The following is a 23,377-nucleotide window of genomic DNA, read 5'->3' on the forward strand; positions in this document are numbered from 1 at the left end:
GACATGTAATCTGGATTACGTAATCAGATTCCAAACATTTACTTGTAATTAGATTACATTACATTTTAAAATGCTCAGAATTAGATTACAGTTACTTTTTATAGATTACATTATTACATATTATTCACACAATGGCAGTAAATTATTCATAATTTATTGATTCTCTCTAATTCTTCTTTTAAATCTTTTACATTTTCCTTTCTAAAAAAATCCCATTGTGTGTCATATCGTTTAGCTTTGACTATATTCACAATATAAAATGGCCATGTAAATGTCATGTAAATAAATTTGTGATGTTTCTAAATTTGGGGACAAAAGCACCTCTCAGTTACGCCATGTATACCATGAATATTTATGCAAGTAACTAATCACTGCTGATATACAGCTGTGAAACACTGTCCTTTACTAATTATTGATCGGGACAAAAATATTTCAAACCTGGAAAACTTTGAATGTGTAATGTCATTGCTATTTTCATGTTTATTATGTAATGCAGGGATTCCCAAACGTTTTTTATTTTGTCAGACATCTTTGATGTCGGATAATGTTCACATTGTCATGCAAGTAAACAAATAAAACAAATATTTTTAGTGTTCAGTCATTTTATTTTGATTGTTTTTAGGTTCAAATAAATTATTAATTTTAATTAGACATTTAGACATTAGACATTTAATTAATAATTATCATCGACTCACAATCCCCCTGTGGTTCTTTCAAGAACCCCAGTTTGGGAAACCCTGGCATAATGTAATGCTTAATTCATTTCATGTTGTTGATAACAAAGAATGGAAAATATTTTCTTTCTCTTTGTTTTTTTCCTTTTTTATACATCAATACGGTTCACAATAATCCAATTCATATCTAAGTGATAAATAAAGTAGGTCAAAAGTAATCTAAATGTAATCAAAAAGTAGTCAGAATACATTACCTTAAATGAGTAATCTAGATTACATTACTAACTACAATTTCTGTCATGTAATTTGTAATCCATAACAGGCTACAATTTGCAAATAATCTGCCCAGTGTATCATTCAAAAGTTTGAAGTAAAATTTAAATTTTATGCTCGCAAAGGCTGCATTTATTTGATCACAAATACATGAAAAACAGCAATATTGTGAAATATTATTAAAATTTAAAATAATTGTACTATAAATGAATTTTCAGCATCATTACTCCAGTCTTGAGTGTCACATGATCCATCAGAAATCTTTTCAATATGTTGATTTTCTGCTCAAGAAATGTTTCTTAATATTATCAACGTTGAAAACACTAATATTTTTAATAAAACCATGATACACTTTTTTCAGGATTCTTTGATAAATACAACCCCAATTCCAGAAAAGTTTTGTAAAATGCAATAAAATTAAGAATCTGTGATTTGTTTATTCTCTCTAACCTTTATTTAACTGACAAAAGTACAAAGAAAAGATTTCCAATGTTTTCACTGACCAATTTTATTGTATTTTGTATAAACAAATTTTGATTTTGACGGCTGCAACACACTTCAAAAAAAGTTGGGTCAGAGGCATGTTTACCAATGTGTCACATCACCTTTTCCTTTTAATTACAAGTTTTAATCATTTAGGAGTTGAAGATACTAATTTTTCCAATTTCGCAAGTGGATTTTTTTTTTTTTTTTACCCAATCTTGCCTGATACAAGACAGCTGCACAACAGTCTGTGGTCATTGTTTTCTGATTCTCCTTTTCATCTCCATTCATTTTCAGTAAGAGTGAGATCTGGACTGCAGACAGGCAGTCAGGCACATCCACTGTATGGTGTAGAGTGTCTAGATGTAATACGTGCAGAATGAGCCTGGCATTGTCTTGCTTCCCAGAAAAGATATAATCTTAATGGCAGTTTATGTCTCTGTACAAACCAAATATATGCCTCTACGTCAATGGACCTTCAAACAAATGCAAATCACCCATGCTGTTTGCAGTGATGCACCCCATACCATGACAGATGTTTTCTTTTGCACTTGTCGCTAATGAAAGTCTGGACGGTCCCTTTCGTCTTTGGGTCTGAGAAATCGATGTCTGTTTTTTCCAACAACAAACTGAAACATGGACTCATCTGACCACAGCACACATTTCCACTGTCTTTTAGACCATCTGAGATGAGCTCGGGCCCAGAGAACTCAGCAGCATCTCTGTATTGAACAGATGTATAGCTTTCTCCTTGCCTAACAGAGATTCGAGTTGCATTTCTTGATGCAGTGTCAGACTGTGTTAAGTGTCAAAGGTTTTCCAAAGTACTCCTAAGCACATGTGGCTATTTTTAACACCGCAGCATGTTGGTCACGCACATTCAACTGAGGTGTCCTATACTAGGGTGACCATATGCGCCATTCTCCCAGGACGCGTCCTGTCCAGGATTTCAAAGTTGCATAAAATGTCCCAGATTTGGTTTTGTTTTCATATTTGCGGAAGGTAACAACTGAAAAATAATTTGACCGATAGCATGCATTATACATAATCAACCGATCGTGGCTTGCAAGAAGGCTGGATCTACAGAGAACGGTCAAAGCATTGCAAATACGACAACATTTTAATGCATTGCATGAAGAATGTCAATACGAACAGTGGCTTGCACAGACCTCTGTGTAGAAATCGCGTTCCTAAATCGCGTTCCGGGGGCACATCGATATGACCACTTTCACAATTAAAGTGGCAAGGGCTCGAGCCATTTTAGGCCATTTAGAAATCCTGGACAGGGAGAATGGGAGAATGGTGCATATGGTCACCCTATCCTATACCTTGCCCTATACAGACTGATATTTCTCTGGATTCCCTAAATCTTTTTACAATATTATGTATGGTAGATGGAGAAAGACGTAAATTCTTTGCAATCTTGCATTGAGAAATGTGATTTTTTTTTTTTTTTAATTGTTTGACAATTCCCTCATGACATTTGACACAAAATGGTGAGCCATGACCCATCTTTTCTTGCAAAGACTGAGATACTTTTTTACACCCAAATACGATACCCTCACCTATTACCAATATTATGATGCATCACATAAAAGGTCAGAAACTCTTTCAAGTGATGTTTCTTAAGGCTTTCTGACCTTTTGTTTTGTTTTTTTATATACGATTCCCCTTCACTTTACCACTCAAATAAAAACGCCTGCTTCCTTGTGTTGATGTCACTGGAGATTTTTGGCTCCGACTAGCTCTTATTGTGCATTATTTAAGTTCTGCCTTACCATTTGCTCTTGTCCCCCGAGAGTTACGAGGCTGCTTCACATTGGACTCTGTTTGAGTGACAGATGATGGCAGTCCAGGCTTGAGACACTGCAGCAGGGAATCATGGGAGAGAAGGGCAGCGCAAGAACTCTCGTCTAGCAAAGAGGGAGCTTCAAACAGCATGAGAGCTGTGTGACTGGGCCTGTGTTTAATGTAGGAATTAATGCATGCTTGGGCTGGTCTCGATCCCTACGTGACTGGCATATTGTCCCCCGCTGTCTGTCAAAGACACAGGAGGACCTGCACATCTGAAAAACCGGGAACGATGAGGCACCTTGGAGATCACAGCTGGAATGTTAACTTTGCAGACCAGGCGGTAGTTCTTTGGGTTATAATGCATGCAAAAGGTGTCGCTTGAGAAAATGCTTCACTTTCACAATGCTTACTCGAATGTGATTTTCATGTAAAACAATATTCAATGTTGAAAAAAGTTGTACGATTTGTGGGTGTTTGCAGAAAATGTTGGCATTTAGCTTCAGAGGTGGATTAATTTGTTATATTTTGATTTTTTTTTGAATATTTTAATTTAATATTATGAACAGTATCATTCTTTTTTTTTATTGAACATACAATGATTCTTGTTGTGCACAACAAGACCAGAAAAAAAAGTTACATTTTTATGGAGCCCATAAAGAGATATGTTGATGGAAAAAATAATGAGATGCTGGGGAAAAAAATCTTTCAATGCTTTCGCGTTCTCTCGCAAAAGTTGAGTATGACAGAAGTGAACATTTGGTCTTCACTTAAAGACTTAAGATTAAGGTAATTTCCATTTCACATAAAACAAGAACACATACCTATTCAGTTGCACCACATTTATTTGCGATCAAATGAATGCACAAAACAACTCTTATTAAAGCTGCCCTAGAATTAAATATTGAATTTACCTTGGCATAGTTGAATAACAAGAGTTCAGTACATGGAAAAGACATACACTGAGTTTCAAACTCTATTGTTTCCTCCTTTTTATATAAATCTAATTTGTTTAAAAGACCTCCGAAGAACAGGTGAATTTCAACAGAACACCGACTGTTATGTAACAGTCGGGGTGTACGCCCCCAATATTTGCATATGCCAGCTCATGTTCAAGCCATTTGACAAGGGCAGAACGTCTGGATGTGCACAGCTGAATCATCAGATTAGGTAAGCAAGCAAGAACAATAACGAAAAATGGCAGATGGAGCAATAATAACTGACATGATCCATGATAACATGATATTTTTAATGATATTTGTAAATTGTCTTTCTAAATGTTTCGTTAGCATGTTGCTAATGTACTGTTAAATGTGGTTAAAGTTACCATTGTTTCTTGCTGTATTCACGGAGCCCTCGCTATTTTCATTTTTAAACACTTGCAGTCTGTATAATTCATAAACACAACTTCATTCTTTATAAATCTCTCCAACAGTGTGTTAGCTTTAGCCACAGAGCACTATCAAACTCATTCAGAATCAAATGTAAACATCCAAATAAATACCATACTTACGCGATTAGACATGCTGCATGACGAACATCTTGTAAAGATCCATTTTGAGGGTTATACTGTATTAGCTGTGAACTGTGTTTATGCTGTTCAAGGCAAGCGCAAGCTCTGGGGGTGGGGGAGCATGAGAATTAAAGGGGCCGCAACCTATATATTGGTGCATAGTTATTGATGCCTCAAAATAGGCAGTTAAAAAATGAATAAAAAAAAATCTATGGGGTATTTTGAGCTGAAACTTCACAGACACATTCAGGGGACACCTTGGACTTATATTACATCTTTTAAAAAGACGTTCTAGGGCACCTTTATGGCTTTAAGTCCAAAGGCTTACACATTTAAAAAATATTGATAAAATACCATATGTTTACGATTTCTTTAGAAAGAGTGAGCATTTCTATTAAATTTTCATGAAATTGTGCGATTTGAGGAGGTTTGAGCGATCTCTTCCTTTTCACTATTTGGTGTTTTATTAACAAAGTTCGGGAGGAGCACGTTCATTTAATCAACTAGTGTGACATGAAGACATATATTTAACAGACTTGCTTCTGTCCCACGTCAGTTTTCCAGCATTCCTCCTCCACCACATCTCCTCACTTCTGCCAAATTTGCATAACCTTTACTGTAACTGATTATATATAAGTGTGAACTCGTGAAACCTTTCAGTCAGAGCAACAGAGGGAGCACACGAGCACAAAACAAGAGTTATGGGAGTTAATGGGAGTATATGTAATTTATGTTGTGTGGATGCATTAGTCTCGAATCAACAAAGGCACAGGAAAGAGGCAGATAAAACATGAAACCAAATAAATACAAGATTATAATCATATATGATTTGTCTACATTCTTCAAGAAGTCTCTGGTATTTTCCATGAACATATGTGCATTTATTATCACAATGGTTAGCATATGTACCCTTTAGCATCGCTCAAGTAAACTCCTCCTTTGACCATTCCTCAAGCCCCAGTTGGCCCGCTTTGGACCAAGGTATTCGGCGGGCCAAAACCTGGCCATTGATGAGCCCTGATGAGGCCCGATCAAGCCCCGGAAGTGACAGTGGAAACGCAACTGGCATGCACTAGCATGCTTGTTTTGGCCCGACAGTAGAAACACGGCTAATTGGTACTAAGGGGGCCAAAGTGTGCCAATAATAAAATATCCTCCACACCATTACACCTCCAGCAGCCTGAACTGTTGATACAAGGCTGGATGTTTCCATGCTTTCATAATGTTTACGCCAAATTCTGACCTAATGTGAGCCTGTGTGAATTGTAGCCTCAGTTTGCTGTTCTTAGCTGACAGGAGTGGCACTGGTGTGTCTTCTGCTGCTGTAGATCATATGCTTCAAGGTTTGACGTGCTGTGTGTTCAGAGATGCTCTTCTGCGGACCTCTGTTGTAATTTCAGTATATATTTGGACATTTTTTTTTGTACACAGTGCTTTGATATTCCTTGTGTGCATGTTTTTGAGACAAACCACTGACATATTCAACTGCCTAGACGTTCTGCCACTTGTTGTGTTTGCTTCCTTGACAAAACTGTCATCATGAATATCAGGAGGACTATATGCACCAATAAGTTCTATTAGTTCTGCATGTTTACGTTCAAGAAGAAAATAGAAGATAATTAAAACTGCAGTAAATTGAAACAGCTGGAGGTCACAGTTCCAGTCACTGTCGCCCATCTCTCAGAGCTATTCCATAAAAAAATGGCATGAATAAAAAGATCATTTCCACACGCACGCAACAATTATTTGACTCCCAACACAAGTACCAAGCTAATTTTACCCCAGCAGGCACAGAATGGTGATCCAATGCGGTACGACATTCCTTTGAAGTTTTCTGAGTGTGCTTATTATGGATTCTTCAAAGGTGCTTTGCAGACAAATCTCACAAAACATGTCTGGATCATATTTCAACCCAAAAAAACAAAATAATAAAATAGTAAGGGTCAGGGTCATGGGCGGCCAAGGCTCACTGATGCACGTGGGGAGCGAAGGCTGGCCTGTGTGGTTTGATCCAACAGATGAGCTACTGTAGCTCAAATTGCTCAAGAAGTTAATGCTGGTTCTGATAGAAAGGTGTCAGAATACACAGTGCATTGCAGTTTGTTGCGTGTGGGGCTGAATAGCTGCAGACCAGTCAGGGTGCCCATGCTGACCCCTGACCACCGGCGAAAGCATCATGTGGATGGCCGTGTGCGTGTGTGTCGCTTACCTGGGGAACACATGGCACCAGGATGCACTATGGGAAGAAGGCAAGCTGGCAGAGGCAGTGTGATGCTTTGGCCAATGTTCTGCTCAGAAACCTTGAGTCCTGCCATCCATGGGGATGTTACTTTGACACGTAACACCTAAGCATTGTTGTAGACGGTATTCCCTGGTGGTTGTGAGCTCTTTAAGCAGGATAATGCATCCTGCCACAAAGCAAAAATGGTCCAGGAATGGTTTGTGAAGCACAACAACGAGTTTGAGGTGTTGACTTGGCCGCCAAATCCCCCAGATCTCAATCCAGTCGAGCATCTGTGGGATGTGCTGAACAACCAAGTCTGATCCATGGAGGCCCCACCTCAAAACTTACAGGACTTAAAGGATCTGCTGCTAACATCTTGGTGCCAGATACCACGGCACACCTTCAGGGGTCTAGTGGAGCCCATGCCTCAATGGGTCAGGGTTGTTTATTTTATTGTTACTTGCTTTAGTTTGTGTCATTCAACTTCTTGCAGATGCTCCATACAATTACCAAACAGAACATTCATTCATCCATCGATTCATCCATCTCTCCACATAATTAAAAGAATGTTCTGATAGATACAATACAATAAGAACACAGTTAAAAAATAAAACTGAGTATGAGAATCAATCAAACTGCTCTTAAAAATCATATTGCATAGCATTCTAGTTGAAAGATTGTTTCTACTGTGAATTTTCTGTCCGTCCCTATGAAACCTTTTTTTGCAGATATAGGCTGCTGTGATTTGATCTGTGACCGGTTTTATAAACCCTCTTGTGGTGATAAGAATATGGGTTGGTTTAAAGACACTGCTCTCAAATCAATGTAAAAGGACAGCATTTTCTTGGAGCACCTTTCGGTTGTCCAGGGGGGGTGGTGATTGATGCTATCATCTTTAACCATCTCTAAGGTATTTGTGGCACAGTGTGAGAAATGCTCCTCTCTCTTTGTGACCCTCCATGGCCCACCACAAAAGGCCTTTTTTCATGGATCCTGTAGAAAAGGAACTTCTGATCTGCTTTGCACTCAAAGTGTTTGCCTCAAGCACTGGAATAAAGGATCGACACCTCAATCAAATGTTGTTTCAGACAAGAAAAAGTAAACTTTCACATTGCATGGAGAATACATCAGTTTAGTAATCTAAGTCAGGCCCTGTTATTTATGGAATACCTCTACATTCTTTATGAATGTTTTGATTAAATCATCAGTCTGAAACTTAAGTTCCAGCTCCAGAAGGAAAAATCTAATTCGTTTTCTCCATAAAGTGAAAATGTATAAACCTTTCAAAACATACCATGAGCTCTGAGATTGTGTGTGTGCGTGTGTGTGTCACCAAGGCTGCATTTATTTGATTAAAAACAGTAATATTATTTTGAATATACTGTGAAATAGTATTACAATTTAAAATAACTTTCTATTTAAAATAACTTTTCTATTTAAATATATTTCCAGTTCTTTTCTATCCCATTTAGGTTTAAGAGAGCCGGTTCCTGTTATCGCTCAAGTACACCAAATACTTGCCACTTTAGCCTATAAAAGCTGTTTATATATATATATATATATATATATATATATATATATATATATATATATATATATATATATATATATATATATATATATTTTTTTTTTTTTCTTTTTTTTTCTGTTTTTTAATACTGCATACAAATTAAATAAAGAGACCAAGAAATAATTATATATTGACATTATATAATTGCTAAAACCAAAATCTAATGGTGGCCTAAGACATTTGCACAGTACTCTATATACAAGGGTTGGACAATGAAACAAAGGAGCCTTTTAAACAACATTGTTTTTAACTAAAAACGGGAAAATTGTGTGCGTTTTGGCCGTTCATTGACACAACAATGGCATTTTGGGGGCCTGAACATGCAAACTTTTGAAAATGGTTTCAAAGTGCAAGTTTTTGAAAACAATACCATTATCTTTTCCGTGTAAACCACAAAAACGCAAATTTGGGAAAAGGGTGACATCATGCGCATATGCGTCGTTTTCTTTACAAAGTGACATTGCCAACTACTGGCCTACTAGCAGCCAGTTTTTAATAATTTTCGCTGATCCTTGTGAATAGGGATTGTTTTGACAATTCTGTTGTCTGTACGCAAAAAAGAAAAGGAAAAACGTTTCACCCTGCAACACTGGCCAATATAGTGTTGGAGGTTTCATGCCTATATATATGCAGCCTTGCTGGCCAATCTTCACTGATTTTACATTCCCTCAGTAAGAGCAGAGTGTGAAGGTTGAATTAGCAGAGCAATAGCACAGCTGTACATCAAATATTGCAATCCACACAACATAATGGGAGACATATCAGAGTTCAAAAGGACAAATCGTTGGTGCGTGTCTCGCCTGGTGCATTTGTGACCAGGACAGCAAGTCTTTGTGGTGTATTGAGAGCTGCAGTATCCAGGGTAATGTTGGACGAATTACATCTAACAGGAGAAATTGTCGATGCAACTCACTGCAGAATTAAATGCGCATCTTGACGCTCCTGTTTCCACTAAAATTGTTCGTCTGGAGCTCCACAGAGTCAATATTCATAGTCGGGCTGCTACAGCCAAACCTTTGGTCACTCGTGCCAATGCCAAATGTTGGTTTCATTGATGCCAGCGGAGAAAATCTTGGGCTGTGGATGGTCTCTAATGAGTCCACCTTCACTGTCTTTCCCACGTTCATGGGAGTTACGGTGTGGAGAAACCCCAAATAGGCTCAAAACCTCAATGAAGGGCTTGTTTCTGTCATTTCCAAGACAAAGTGATTTTTTATTGGATGCAAAAGGAGGCCCTACATCATAATTATAAATTATTGTGGTCTAAAACCAGGTGTTTCAGTTTCATTGTCCAACCCCTGTATATACACTATGGTATTTTAGACTTTTGTACTATTTTATCAGTGACACACAGTCAATAGTTGTGCACTTTATTGTGGAGCTGGTTGGTTTCCTTCATGGATTCAGATGTTGTATTTGTAGTATTTTCTGAAGTTCTTTGTGAAAAGGAACAGGAAAAATAGATCCAGAACCAACAATGTAAAAAAGAGTTCGATCACTTTTTGTGCTCTATTCCGAGCCATTCTTTTCTTTTGTGTGTGCGTGCATTCTTCTTCCTATGCAATATGTTTTGCAACAATAAGTGGCTTTCATTCATAATAGCTGCTTCATACAGCTCATATTTTGCATCTTCTTTTGAGAACTATAGTGTAAACGATTGCATATCATTCCTGAATGACTACAATTGGCAATCACAAGTATTTACCATTGAGCTGCTCTCACTGATGAGCGGTTGAGAAATAAGGAGTGCTATATGCTTTGATGCTGTCAGAACTGAATTGCATCATGAAGACGCTGCCCCGAGCGCTCTAGGTGTACCTGATGTATAATCAGACCCCTGATATTTAGTATCCTAATTAGTCTTTAGATTTAAAAACTAAGACCGGAGGGGGTGTTTGATTTGGCAAAGTAGATTTTGTGAGTCTCTCAATTGAACTAAACAACAACAGACAGATGCTAAGGTATTAAATGGGCCCTATTCTGTCCTTTAATAGCATGTTATTATTTCTGAAACAGATTAAAAGTGCAGTAAGAGATTCTTGAGAAACACTGTCGATATTTGAAATCACCAAAACAAACACGCCCCTACCCAAAATGATCACACCCCTATCTTAATAGCTCAGCCCCACATTCACAAACACGCTATGCAGCACAGGGACCTCCCCCCTCATGAGTGTATACATCCCTTACTGCTGATTGGCTACAAGTGTGTTGTGGCGCTATATACACATCTGATCCACTTTCAACAGCGATTCTCAGAAATCACTCACTGCACAGGCCGGTGTGTTTGTACAAAGCTGAAATAACCTCAATATTAGCAACAACAGTGAAATAAGACTGTCAATCAGATGCATGTAAAATTGTAGTTTGTTACTATAGCAACATCGGGCTCCGGCACATTTTCAGTAGAACGGGAAAAAAAAAAAAAAACAGCATTTTGTTTAACATGTAACCCATACCCCACTTTATTTTTTACTTGCACTTTTCTATTCATACTGTTTTAATCCCTAATTTCTTTGATCGGACCTCTCACTTACACTTCTTTGCTTTTGCCCTTCTTAAAAACATTCAAACGATCTTACTTGGACTTGCATTACAAAATTAGTTATAAAACAAACGCACTTGGCAACAGAAATAGTTAGTATGTTTGCTTAGCATAGCGTCACAACAATTTGAGATTAATATCATGATTTGCTCCAAAATCACTATAGCCTATATATAAACATCAGTATCTGCTTGATATTCAGCTGTAACGATATCTGATGTGAATCTCACTTGTGGACTTTCTGCGCGAGGCGCCCTCTGGATTCTAGTATGAATGAAACCATGTTTAATCCTCCATATAGTGCTCCATATCTCCTAGTTTTTTTTTTTTTTTTGGAAAAATAGAAAAATAATACAAAAGTACTTTGTAATGTAGTAACTTTAGGTTTTTCAGCAAACTTCTTATTTACTCTTACTTGAGTAATATTATTTTTCAGTATTTCTACTTGCACTCAAGAAAATTATTTCTTAAGTAGCAATACTTTTACTTGAGTACTTTTTTAGTAGTCTTTCCACCACTCTTTTAGTGCCATTGTTCATTGCAGCTGGTAACTGAAGTGAATTGTATGTATAGCTATGTTTTTCGAGTTTTGAAAAAAAATAAAATAAAAATAAAAATAGGATAGTTAAAGGAACACTCCACTTTTTATTAAAATAGGCTAATTTTCCAACTCCCCTTGAGTTAAACAGTTAAGTTTTACCGTTTTCGAATCCATTCAGCCGATCTCCGGGTCTGGCGGTACGACTTTTAGCATAGCTTAGCATAGTTCATTGAATCTGATTAGACCGTTAGCATCTTGCTCAAAAATGACCAAAGAGTTTCGATATTTTTCCTATTTAAAACTTGACTCTTCTGTAGTTACATTAGTACTAAGACCGACGGAAAATGAAAATTTGCGATTTTCTAGGCTGATATGGCTAGGAACTATACTCTCATTCCGGCGTAATAATCAAGGAACTTTGCTGCCATACCATGGGTGCAGCAGTGCAATGATATTACGCACCGCCTGTGACGCCCTGCTTGCACAGGGAGCGTGCCTTGCAACCATGGAGACATTTGTGAGAGGCGCTGTGTAATATCATTGCTCATCAGATTCAATTCACTCTGCAAAGCTATGCTAAAAGTGGTACTGCCAGATCCGGAGATCAGCTGAATGGCTTCGAAAATGGTAAAACTCATCTGTTTAACTCTAGGGGACTTGGAAAATTAGCCTATTTTTTTTAATTTATTTATTTATTTATTTTTAAGTGGAGTGTTCCTTTAAAGGCACGTTTTTCCAGTGAGCCTATGTTGCATTTTTTTCAATTTACTATGTTAGGCAAAAACAGTGGTAAAATAAACCCCCTCACTGACTCTTTAAATTAAAAACACTGCTGTATCTTAGCTGATGATATGTCTCTTTAAATGAGCAAGAGTGAGGTTCTGAAACAGAGGACCAAGGATTGCAGGCTCAACATGACACAATGGCAGTTCATGTGGTGAATTTCAGCAGGCAGAAACTATTAAATTAACATCAGCGTGAGAATGCTTGCTGAGGTCTCTGTAAGTGAACCATTTAGCTGCTACAAATGCCAAAAATCCAATTAGCATGAACTAATACAGAATACACAACTGCATTATTAAAGGTTACACGTCAAATGTGTTTAAAATCTATCATAAAATGCGACTCCAACCACCTCAGGTGTGGTAAGTAATTTATTTGGCTCAAAAGGCCACCAATGATAATTGGCCCTTTGTCCAAAATAGTTTTTCAGTTCAGTTGTGAGATACTCTCCTCATTTTTTCTCTGTTTGTGGTATTCATACTGAAAATTGACTGAAAATTACTGTTCTGCAGATGTGCAGGTGTGTGTACTCATGTTACTATACAGACTCTATTATTTTAAATAAAAGGTGACACATTGACGCTGAGGATCGAAAGATTTGGAATAAGTATGATTTGTTAATGCTCTTTTCTGTTCACCAAGGCTGAATTCATTTATTGAAAAATACAGTAATATTTTCTATCAGCTTTGCCATCACAGGAATAAATTACATTTTTAAATATATTTTAATAAAAAAACAGTTATTTTAAATTGTAATCATATTTTACAACATCACTGTTTTAAAGTATTTTTGATCAAATAAATACAGCCTTAGTGAGTGTGAGACTTTTTTTCTTTTTTTACAAACATTTACAAACAAATTACAAACATTTGACCTCCAGTATATGTCCATTAAAAATAAGCAGCTTTTTTTTTTTTTTTAATCAGGCTGCATCTGTCAGATATTTCCTGGATGTAAATTTTATGCACTTTCACACTGTTAAAATGACACACTTCACCTTTAAAGTAAACCCTTCCTTTTCTCTTGTCCGTACACTGGCCAAAAGTAGGACATTCCTTGTGCCCTGAACCATCTGAAGAAAATGAGCTTAAACTTCTGCCGAAATTTAAATTCTCGATTCTCTTCTCTCTTCACCTCTCTGCTCATCCCTTGTTTCTTTTTCATTTCTCCTCCAGCTGTCAGTATCACGTTCTGGATCAGTGAGAGAGGCCAGATGGCATCAAGCACAGGGATCACCCTCTCTCTCTCTCCTTCTCTTTCTCTCCGTCTTCTTTCCCTCTCTGTCTCTCTCTCTCTCTGCCCTGAGGTGAACTGTGTTGGAGTGTCAGTTCAGCTTTCTTTGCAGGCCAGCTGAGTTCCCTCTTGGTCTCCTTTGGCGAAGTGAAGCCCCTTGCCCTCTTATCATTCTGCTAGCTCCTCACTCCAGTTCATTTTCAATGCCCCTTCTCTTCTCTCTCACAGTGAGCTCTCACAACTCACACTCGGTCTCTCTCGGCCTCCTACAGAGAGATCCATTGACTTGGCCCTGTAAGAACAGTAGTACTGCAGGCTGCTAGGAGCATCTGCACATGCTGATTAATGAGCCGCTGTGCTTGGAGGTGCTAATACACTAAAATGAGGGTAGAATTAAAAGTATTGCACTGCTTCTGTCAATAATGAAATAAGAAAATGGATCTGGAAATGTTTACAGCTAGGAAAGGATGGCGCTCTGTAGCAGGTTTTCCCAACATGGGGTTGTGATTTTAGGAGAACTGATTATGATTTTAGCCGCAAATGATTTGCAATATAAACTTACCTAGTCTTTCAGCTGAAAAAAAATTGCTTTAGTTACTTGTTTTATACTTCAGGAATTGATTGGATCTTGAAAATTCTCTACACTCTTAAAAATAAAGGTTCTTTATTGTCATCTATGGTTCCTTGAAGAACCTTTGACATCCATGGAACCTTTCAAAAGTTACTTTGTATTGGAAAAAAGTTCTTTAGATTTTTAAAACGTTTTTCAGAATAAGAAAAAGTGGTTCTTATAAGAACGTTTCAGTAAAAAGGTTCTTTGGGGAAACAAAAATGGTTCTTGTATAGCATTGTTGCGAAAAACAAACAAACAAACAAAAAAAAACCATCTCTTTTGGAACCTTTTAAGAGCGTATGACAAGTGGCTTGATGATGTTTACCAAAAATAAAAGTAATTTCAGAGGTGGAGCAAGTCATAATGTTTTGATGAACGGATATGAACAAACATTATTTTCAAGTGTTTTGAAATTTCAAAACACTTCTGACGTAACGAAGCCTCTTTTACTGAAATCATGTGACTTTGGCAGTTTGATACACGAACCCCTGATTCGAAACAAAAGATTTGTAAAGCTTCGAAGCTTCATGAAGCACTGTTGTGAAATCGCCCATCACTAGATATTGTCATTATTTATTTTATTTTTTTTTGCCACACAAAATGTATTCTTGTCACTTTATAACATTAAGGTTGAACCACTGTAGTCACATGAACTGATTCAAACACGTCTTTAGTAGCTTTCTAGGCATTGAAAATGTTAATAGTCTTGCTGGCAATGGAGGCCTCAATGAGCCATCGGATTTTAACTTAATTTGTGTTCCGAAGATGAACGAAGGTCTTACGGGTGTGGAACGACATGAGGGTGAGTAATTAATGACAGAATTTTCATTTTTGGGTGAACTAACCCTTTAAAGCAATGACTCAGTTTATAGAGTTACAACCTAAAAACTAACTTGTAATGCAAACTTTGCGTGGTAAGAACATACAAACTGCTGATGGTGTTTTTAGGAAGTTGTGAATTAGAGTGATGTGATTGGCTGGTGCAGATAGTGTAACTTGAATGAATGAATGAGGCTGTGCATCTGCACAGTCTAGACACCCAGAGTTCTCTACATATCACAGGAACACACGTCTAGAACTAGACAAATGATGTGATTAGGTTGGTGGAGGAAGGCCAACTTTAGAAAAAACCATTGGCCGCAATACCTGGTTGAAAATCTTGATTCTTTATGAGAAATGTCAGATGTCTCTACTAAAGAACATCACCTTTTGATGAACTCTTCAGTGCAGCTGTACATCACAGGGATTCACGCCACAGAGGGACGGGACGATGCCAAACAGCACCTTCTGCAGAAGCAATTGACTCAAATCCAAGTGAGGATCAGCCTCCATATGCTTGATCTGAGTGATTTTCCAAATTGCACTTTGGTATTGTTACACGCACACACTTTGTCAAATAAATAAATAAATAAATAAATATATAAATATATCAGTTCCCCTTTGGATTTCCCATTTTCCCAGCTGACTCAACATTAGTGTTTTCCAGTTGAGTGGACACATTTATTTTCTTCAGAGAGCAATGTAGAAGTTTCCAACTCTCATAAAAAAGAACAGTGTTGTTATTGTTACATGATACTTGTAACGTTTAGTTTTGGGTTTTGTTTCATGTTCATGTTTCATGTCTTTTATTTTGAAGTATTGTTCCTGGTTTCTTGTCATGTGACTTCCTTGCCCTCATTTGATCATGGCTGCGTCCGAAAACTGGAAAATGCTGCCTTCTGAGGACACATTTCAAGGTAGTAAGGCATCAAGGCGCGTCCGAATTCAATGTTAGCTTCACTTCCTCTCTCATGCGATTCCTCAGATCGATTTTTGAAGGAAGCATAGATGTATCCTTAGCTGCCTTTGATATCCCACAATCCTGTGCTTTCCATTCTGTGAGTTGAGCTAGAAAAATAAAGATGGCGTCCGAAAGTTGTGTTTGCTGCTCAGTTTGTGTATAAATGTACAATTTTGACCAACATATTTCAAATTTGATATCATTTCTATGGAGAAATTACTACTGTAATAATTAAATATTTGTTTAGTTCTCACCAAAGCTCGCGCTATATTGCTGTAGATCATTAAACTCTTATGCTGCTTTAGAAGTCTGTCCGAAGTCTGTTTCGTGAGGTACCTTCATGCACAAATGGTGCCATACAAGTCATTCTCTTATAAGACAGTGAGGCAGCAAGACAGCTACCTAGGTTTTCAGACACAGCCCATGTCTTGTGATTCCCTAGTCTCATCATGTGTAATGCTCTGATTGTTTCATGTGTCACGTTCTCATTGGTCGATTGTGTTCATTGCTTTCAAGTCTTGTTCATCTGTATTGTGTTTAATAAACTGCATTTGGGTTCGGACTATAAGTCTTTAGTGGACTTAATTCCATAAAAACAAAACAAGACTATTACTAAAACTTGGCTTGAATAAGAACATAACATGAACATAAACTTGAGCTGAATTCATGATTCATCAAAAGCGGGTGACAGGAAAGATCAGGAAAGCGGGCCCCACAAAGATCGGCTGCCGCCTGACAAAAGCAATACATTTTGCTTAGAAAATGTGTCCAACTTTGATTGGTGCTGCAGCCACCTTACGATCACATGTGCCATCAAAGTACCGTGAGAGCAAAACGAGACCAGCTACCTAGGTCAGGTGCTGCAGTTGCTCAAAACCGGCTGCGAAAGCCTTGATGACGACACACTTTATTCTCATTTGTCAGATTCTGTGATAAGGACGATGTGTTGCGTGTTCCTGTATTTAACCAATCTTGATATTGAATATCTGATATTCAAAACATGGGAATTTCAATCGCATTCACTTCTTCGGCAACAATCAAAGCAAAAATCGCTTGGTCTGCCATGAATGACGTTGGTTCAGCACACTACGGAAAGCATGACGTATTCGATCTAATGGCCGTCTCTGTACTCCTCCCCCACCTGCAACCCACAGATCTCACCAGCTGGTGGCAGACTACTGTAGTTCATCTCAAACAAGCCTAATGGTAACATGAGGGCTATAAGGACTAAGGACTAATGACATAAGACAGATCTGAAAGCAATAAACACAATCAACCAATGAGAACGTGACACATGAAATAGGGGAACCAATCAGAACATTACACATGATGAGACTAGGGAAGCACAAGACATTAAGCCAGTTCGAGATGCATCGGCGCTGCGCAGACCAATCGGCATATGACATCAAAGTACCGTGAGAGCGTTTGGAGAGCATACGACTCCTTATGCTTTTGAATCCCTCTTGCGGTACTTTGATGTCATACTCTGATCGGTCTGCGCTGCGCTGATGCATCTCGAACAATTCTATGATCACACGAGGGCAAGTCAGTCACATGACAAAAAAGCAAAACTTCAAAAGAAAAGACATGAACATGAAACAAAACCCCAAACTAAATGTGACAATATTAAAATAACATTGAAAAAGAATAGAAGAAATGTATGCAGAGTTAAAACCATTGCAAAGAATCATTTTTGGCTAAATTATTCCATACATTTTGGAATTATTTTCCAGCCAAAAATGATATACTAGTTATCACTGTAAAGCTGCTTTGACACAATCTGCACTGTCAAAAGCAGGGCTGTTATTGAGTGCCGACCTCTCTGTGATCTGTATGAATTGTACTGTATTAGATCACATTGAATCACTTGGAAAGCAACACTTTATCAATAGGAATGAAAATGTCTATGTTCCATTTCAAACCAACTTATTTTCTATCTTTCATATGCATTGTTCTCTGATGTCCTCAGATTCCCCACGGTTTTCATATGGAGGCTCCTGAAGTGTGTCGAATGGACATTGAGGTGATCAAACAGAGGAGCTTCTGAAAGAAGAACATTTCTATAGGTATCTATAGTATTGTTTTCTTTTTTTTTAACTTAAAACCTTTGTCAGGGATACTACATAATGAATAAAATGACCTGGAAGATCTATTGTACCAGCAGGAGCTAATGGAGGTATACTAACCAGCCTCTTCACCACTTGCTTTATAGTCTTTTCTTTCTTATTGTGACGTATATCCAAGAGTTTTGTCCACTAGGAATTGATTGAATGGTTGTGGTTTGCTATTGGTCGATCTCATGTGAGAACGTATTTAAATATTCTTATCTTAGTCGTGGACTAATGGTTAGAGAGTCAGACTGGTAACCTGAAGGGTTGCAGGTTTGATTCTCAATTCCAGCAGGAAATGAAAGAGGTGCCTTTGTGCAACCCCCAATCTCTCCCTGGCTGCCACAGCAAAATGGCTGCCCACTGCTCCAGGTGTGTGTGTCCACAGTTTGTAGTGTGTTTGTTCACTACTCGGTTCTCCTAATCTACTTGGATGGGTTAAATGCAGAGGTGAAATTCCGAGTAGGGGTTACCATACTTGGCCTTCACATGCCACTTTAATTGTTTTTTAACACTCACTTTATTATTGTAATATTGAAAAGAATCATTGTTACTACTTTGCACAGCATATGAAGTACATTAAAAATGAAACTATCTAACTACATTATTAGATCATCTAATTCCATTTAGGAATCTCCTTATGGAGAATCATTTCCTTCAGCCGAGTTTGTTTCCATTTGATTTGTTTGCTACTTTTATTTTATAATCAAATGCTTTTATAAATAAGATTTTTTTCAATGTGCCTCCCTCAGCTGAAATGAAGTTTTAATAAGTAAAAAGACAACAACTACATAACACTGCATTACTATTAAGAGCCCTGGATGTTTCGCCTCAGTTCACACACTGATTGTGATCATGGCATCAGGGAAGCGGCTCCTACTGTGATTTGTGACGTTTTTGACATTGCTGTGTGTGATGAGGTTAAATGCCATGCAATCTGAAATGAAGTGGTGTAATGTCTTTAATAAATTCAAAAAAATCTCCAAATGCTTATAATAATAAATGTCTTTGAGGTACTACACACACTGCGGCCCTGTATTAAAAAATAGTGAGCTACTTAAAGGATTAGTTCACTTCTGATAATTTACTCACCCCCATGTCATCCAAGATGTTCATGTCTTTCTTTCTTCAGTCGAAAAGAAATTAAGGTTTTTGAGGAAAACATTCCAGGATTTTTCTCCATATAGTGGACTTCACTGGGGTTTAACGGGTTGAAGGTCCAAATTGCAGTTTCAGTGCAGCTTCAAGGGGCTCTACACTGTAAAAAATATTTCCACAATTTAGTTATTTCAACTTGTTTTTTTGTGTAGAGATAACTAGATTGTCCAGACAACAAGAAATTTTAAGTTTTCTTGTCCTCAACTAGACTGAAAGTTGAATGAACAAGTAAAATGGTTATTTTAACTCAAAAATGTATGTTTAAACAACTGCAATAGACTTTCTGTTGAATTAACAAGTATAATTGTTATTTTAATTTATAAATGTAAGTTGAAACAACTGCACAACATTTTCTGCAGGTTTTACTTCAATTATAATGCTTTCATAGCAGTAAACTAAACAATTTACTGTGTAAACTAAACTTAATTTATCTATCTATCTCGCTGTCTTGTAGATTGCATTGTCTTAAACCCTGAACTTCAAGCTTTTAAAACCACTGTAAACATACATCTTCAAACTTAACGACATTAAATATATTTCAAACTTTCTGCTCAGGTTTTCTCAAGCCAGTGTCAATGGTTGTCTTTTAGTTATCACTACTGTGGTATATATAAATTAATTACAGTGTATTTTATTTTAGTGTGTACATTAAAAATAGTTGTTTACAATTATGAGCACAGATTAATTAAATTACACCAAAAATTTGTCAAGCTGCTTCAGTTTTTATTCATGGTCAGATTCCAATTCATCATGGGCGGAATTGAGCGATTCATGAACAATGAACCGCTCAAGATGATTCGCTGAATCATTTTTTTTCCTTTGAGAATTTTCGAGAGAAGCCAGCGGAAACCGGATGATTTTCCATGTTGGACAACACGTGTCTTCAGAAGAAACTGAGTGATACAGAGTAAGTGTGACATTTTATATTGTTAACGTGGATTGCTGCAAGTTTTTATTTCGTAATAAGCGTTTTATAGTATTGTGTTATCGAATAATATAGGATTTGTAAAGCAATTAAATGTTTGTTATAGTCGCAGTGTAAATATTGTCCACAAATCCGTCATTTCTGAAATCATACATTAAATTCATAAGTGCAAATGACCATTATTAAAAGCAGATTTTCAGAATTATATTATCCATTTCGAGTCAGAGTGTTTTGCAAATAGAAGATTCGCTCATTGTAACGTACTTCTTCGTGTTGACTCACAGGTTCAAAAGTTGATTAAATGCTGCTCGTTCTCCAACTGGACCAAACCGGATTTTTACCTCAGTCACTTCATCAGATGCAGAGCGCCAGATATAGGTAAGTTTTCATCACAGTCTTTGAATTAAAAAAGTAACTCTCAGATTGAATCGATATGGGTGATAGAAATAATTAATATGTCTGTGGTTTGAAATGTCACGGTTTTTCATTATTAACGTTACTATTCAGTGTTTGGATTTTGCGCGGCCTTGAGCCATTTCGTCGCGCTTTCGCTCTTGTTTTAAGAAATCTAAATAATAGGGAAAATTACACACAATGTTGTCAAGAATGTAAGATTATATATGTGTATAGAAGATTCGCTCATTGTACTTCTTCGTGTTGACTCACAGGTAAAGTCAAGTTAATTAAAAGCTGCTCGTTCACCAACTGGACCAAACCGGATTTTTACCTCAGTCACTTCATCAGATGCAGAGCGCCAGATATAGGTAAGTTTTCACCACAATCTTTAAGTGACTGTCAAATTGAATCGATATGGGTGATATAAATAACAATTAATATGTTTGTGGTTTGAAATGTCACGGTTTTCATTACTACTCGGAGTTTGGATTCTGCGCGGCCTTGAGCCATTTCGTCGCGCTTTTGTTCTTGTTTTAAGAACTCTGAATAAAATAGGGAATATCACACAATGTTGTCACGAATGTACGATTATTGAGTGTATTTCTGCAAATAGAAGATTCGCTCATTGTAATGTACTTCTTCGTGTTGACTCACAGGTTCAGTCAAGTTGATTAAAAGCTGCTCGTTCACCAACTGGACCAAACCGGATTTTTACCTCAGTCACTTCATCAGATGCAGAGCGCCAGATATAGGTAAGTTTTCATCACAGTCTTTGAATTAAAAAAGTAACTGTCAAATTGAATCGATGGGTGATAGAAATGACAATTAATATGTCAGTGGTTTGAAATGTTACGTTTTTTCATTATTACTATTCAGAGTTTGGATTCTGTGCGGCCTTGGGCCATTTCGTCGCGCTTTTGTTCTTGTTTTAAGAAATCTTAATAATAGGGAGAATTACACGCGATGTTGTCACGAATGTACGATTATTGAGTGTATTTCTGCACATAGAAGATGAGCTCATTGTACTTTCTCATGTTGACTCACAGGTTCTGTCAAGTTGACTAAAAGCTTGTTCGCCAACCAAATTTTTTTTACCTCAGTCACTTCACTTCATCTCAGTTGCAGAGCACCAGATACAGGTCAGTTTTCACAGCAATCTTTGGAAATTCTTTAAATTAACTATCAATTTGTGATGCGGGTAACTTAAAGGGATGGTTTGGACTAAATTCAACCTAGGGTCATTTCCACCATGACCTCCAGCCAAACACCTTTGGCTCTTTTTAACCTTTTATTCATCAAATATATTAGACAGCAGAACTGTTTCCAACACTCATAATAAATCAGAATATTAGAATGATTTCTAAATGATCATGTGATAGACTGGATGTTACATGTGACACTGAAGACTGGAATAATGATGCCGAAAATTCAGCTTTGCATCACAGGAATAAATTATTTTTTAAAAGTATATTCAAATAGAAAACTTATTTTAAGTTGTAATATTTCACAATATTACTGTTTTTTTCTGTATTTTTGATCAAATAAATGCAGGCTTGATGAGCAGAAGAGACTTCTTTCAAAAACATTAAAAATAGTAATGTTTCCAAACTTTTGACCTGTACTGTACATACAAACAAAACACGTCCGTCAAGTGAACAAATTTTTTTTGGCAGAGTTGTAACCAGAAGAAGAGGGGAGCAGTTATTTTGGGCCTTCCATACTACATGAGGGAGAAACCAGAAAACATCTTCAAAGTTTGAGGTAAACATTTTAGTACTTTTTTCCATTAACACTGGAATAAGGATGCACCAATATCACTTTAGTATGATAGTGATGCTTTTATTTGGTACTTTTTATATTTTGGTGATACCGATTATAGATACCTGTATTTTCATTGAAACCATAAGAATATGAATCATTATTTGGCTTTCCTTCAGTTATGTTATGCTTAATTATGCCTTTTAAAATGTATTGTATTGCTATATCATATTTTATCTTTCAAGTAGAGGTGGTCGCGTGATATAGCAAAAATATCACAGCACGATTATTTTCAGGAATATCACGATTATTTTTCATGTTGGTTTTACTATTTTTCATGTGACTGATCAGTACATCCAAACTCATTTCACAATATTAAAAACGCAAAATGCAGAATCGAATCATTAATTGTGAATCATCAGTTTTATTTGTGTATTGTGTTGAATTTTTCTGAATTTGCAAAAATTACTATTGAATCAAATCATTTCGCTGTAAATGAAGATAAAATAGTACCAAGCAAACTGGGTCTCATTCAACAAGTATGTGTACAAATGAATTTGCATATGAAATCTGCATGCTAACATTTTCACAAACAAATAATCCTTTATCAATAACTTCTATTCTAAAACTTAGGGGCTGTTTACACGAAAACTGAAGTGAGCACTGAACACGAAGTTTCAAAGCACAAGGTTTCGAAAATGATACCGTTACCTTCTTCATGTAAACAACAAAAACATGAATCTGAAAACGGTAACATAATGCGCGTATGTGTAGGTGTTTTTTGATGAAGTGACATCGCCAACTACTGACGTTTTCGCAGATCCGTGTGAACAAGGATCATTTTGACAATAGCCGCTTTTCCACTGTCGGGCCAGTGCGAGCCAGGGCTTAAAATGGGCGGGGCGGGGCTAATAGCCTCGGGCCTGTAGCACGAGGCCAGAATAGTGCAGCGTTTCCAGTCAGGCCTGAAGCTCCGCTGCTCATCACTAAAACCCGCCCTTTTACACG

General features: G+C 37.1%; 1 long non-coding RNA gene across 1 annotated transcript; it reads left to right on the plus strand.

Moving 5' to 3' along the window:
• The first annotated feature begins 21,265 nt into the window (after nucleotides 1–21,265).
• On the plus strand, nucleotides 21,266–22,372 carry LOC137035089 (uncharacterized). Its single transcript, XR_010897019.1, has 3 exons — nucleotides 21,266–21,363; nucleotides 21,658–21,750; nucleotides 22,285–22,372. It is a non-coding gene; the product is annotated as an uncharacterized lncRNA (long non-coding RNA).
• The last annotated feature ends 1,005 nt before the right edge of the window (nucleotides 22,373–23,377 follow it).

Source organism: Chanodichthys erythropterus, chromosome 13 (genome assembly GCF_024489055.1).
Source record: "Chanodichthys erythropterus isolate Z2021 chromosome 13, ASM2448905v1, whole genome shotgun sequence".
In the NCBI taxonomy this organism is placed as follows: domain Eukaryota; kingdom Metazoa; phylum Chordata; class Actinopteri; order Cypriniformes; family Xenocyprididae; genus Chanodichthys; species Chanodichthys erythropterus.